This window comes from Vipera berus (genome assembly GCF_964194415.1).
Source record: "Vipera berus genome assembly, chromosome: 5".
Lineage (NCBI taxonomy): Eukaryota > Metazoa > Chordata > Lepidosauria > Squamata > Viperidae > Vipera > Vipera berus.
This window is the reverse complement of record NC_138207.1, coordinates 100,737,069-100,739,568: the sequence shown is the minus strand read 5'-3', so window position 1 is coordinate 100,739,568 and position 2,500 is coordinate 100,737,069. Positions and strand designations below refer to the sequence as shown.

At 46.0% G+C, this 2,500-nt stretch overlaps 2 protein-coding genes across 2 annotated transcripts in view; both read left to right on the top strand.

The window, feature by feature from the left end:
* Positions 1 to 2,500, top strand: part of COMTD1 (catechol-O-methyltransferase domain containing 1) — a 581,650-nt gene that overhangs the window by 240,553 nt on the left and 338,597 nt on the right. The gene's annotated exons all lie outside the window — the stretch shown is intronic.
* The window catches only part of DUSP29 (dual specificity phosphatase 29), a 280,314-nt gene that overhangs the window by 112,072 nt on the left and 165,742 nt on the right, over positions 1 to 2,500 (top strand). The gene's annotated exons all lie outside the window — the stretch shown is intronic.

Below are 2,500 nucleotides of genomic sequence, written 5' to 3'. Positions count from 1 at the left end.
TTGACTTTAAGCAAAGTGATACCAAACCTGAAAGATAAAAAGGTCCATAGTTGTATCCATACAGAAATTCATCACAAAGGAGTTAGCATAAAATTTCTCAGTCTGAACTTCAAACAGAATTCTACAAGTCAGTTCGTATTGCCCAAAGGGTAGCAAATTCTCTCTCTCTCTCTCCCTCTCTCTCCCTCTCTTATCTCATTTAACCACAAATCTATAAATCTATCTGGTTCTCTGTCTGTCTATTACCTCTCTCTCATCTCTCTCTCTCTCTCATCATCACCATCTCATGTAGAAACCATCCATCTCCTCCACAGAGAGTTGTTGAAAGTAGATCCTGTTTAGAATATATATATATGTGTGTGTGTGTGTCAAATGTTAACTATTTAGATTACCTTGCTAGGCCCCAAACATGAGGCAAATCTTTATTTCCTGTTTTCAGCCTATCTTGAAGGCCATCGAACAGGCTGTAGTCACACCAGACAGTTCATATATTTGTGTAAATTACTAACAAAGAATTAAGGGAGACTGAGATGCATTTCTGACTCTTTAGTCTTCATCAGTCAGCCATACCCTTCCATACCCTGTGCAATCAGCCCAGGTTCGAATCTCAGAAGGGTATGGCTGACTGATGAAGACTAAAGAGTCAGAAATGCATCTCAGTCTCCCTTAATTCTTTGTTAGTAATTTACACACACACACACATACACACACACACACACACACACACACACACACACATATATATATATATGTCTGTGTGTGTGTGTGTATACACACACACACACACACACACATATACACACACACAAAATGTTTTGAAGAATAGTTTCTATTCTTTTTTTTTACTGTTACACTCCCATTCAGCAGTTAACCACTTCCATCAACTGAATGACAATCATTTTTCCTTCAGGCGAAATGTAGACATTTTGAAGCAAGAAAAATGAGAAGGAAACAAATGTGTGGACATCAGCTGGCAAACCGAGTCGGCCTGCTTGAGGCTTGCAGGGATTCAGTCCCACTTATTTCTGTTTCAAAATCCATTTGTCTTGTTTTCAAAATTCACCTGCCTTCTTACATCTCTCTCTGCTTCAAGCAGGCCAAAAGGAGCGGGATGCTTGGATGGAGCCCAGCGGTCCACTTCTGGGGAAGGCTCGGCCGGCAGATCTTGCCACCTGCTCCATCCCTGGAGGCTTTTAAGAAGAGACTGGGCAGCCATTTTGTCTGGAGTGGTATAGGTTCTCCTGCTGAAGCAGGGGGTCAGATTAGATGACCTCCAAGGTCCCTTCCAACTCTGTTATTTTAGATTCTATGTTCCTCTACCTGCTTCCCTCTCCAGGTAGGCAGACGCCTGATGTTTTAATTGCAACCCGAGAGATTGTGTAATATTTGTATGCATGTCATTTCTGTGGAAATAAAAAAAAAGAAACTATGAGCAAGATTAAAATAACGTAATCATGTACACAAGGAGACTTATGACCGGTCCTCAATCTTAATGACTGTCGCCGCCTCCCCACGGTCCTGTGTTCAAAATTTGGGCACTTAGAAACTGGCATGTGTTTACGTTGGTTCCAGTGTCCCCGGATCACGTGATCATTGTTTGTAACTTTACCGGCAGCTTCCAACAAGCAAAGTTAACGGGGAAAGCCGCATTCATTTAATGACCACACGATTCACTGAACACCTGTTGGCGATTTGCTTAAAAGCAGCCCAAAAATGGTTGTAAAATTGGGCGTGGCTCACTTAGTGACTGCATTGCTTGTCGACCGAATACTCCAATTCCGGCCGTGGTTATAAGTCGCAGGCTAACTCTGCGGACTCCTCCTGGGGGAGGAGGAGGAGGAGAAGGAGGAGGATCAGCCGCTCTGGAAGGAGCGTGTGTTGCTGCAATCCGGGCTTGGTGTCCACCTGGCCAGCGAGCGGCAGGCAGGCCCCGAGAGGGAGCCGCCATCTGCGCCCCACGGAGGAGATTCTCTTGGACCGGCTGTCGGTCGGGAACCGCGGCTGATTTGAGGGGGGTCCTGGCAGGCCTGAGGGATTCACCTGGCAGGACACGGAAAGCCCCCAACATCTTCACTGCAACATTTCCCCAGTGGGGCTATGGCACAAAGCAGCAGTCACAGCCTCCAGGCTCTGCTTGGGGACTCCTGGGTCCAGGAAGGAGAACAATGCCTTAAACCCAGAAGGCATCGTGGTTCAAAGTCGCTTTTCTAAATGGCTTCCGTTGCTGGCAGATCCTCTGGAGCGACCAGAACCACCTCTGGGCTGTTTTCACACCTCCGTGCAGCCCAGTTCGAATTTGCCAGCTGTGGCACAGAAGGCAAGTCTCTAAGTGGTCTTCATCTTTTCCCAAGCACTTCAGATTATTCACATGAAAGACCCTATTTTCTCTCTTGGGCTTGGACCCAGATTGTGTTGGGGGCAATTAAGCTAACTTTGTAATAATGCCGCTTGGGGTGTGTGTGTGTGTGAAAGCCCAAATAAGCAGGCATAGACATAGAAT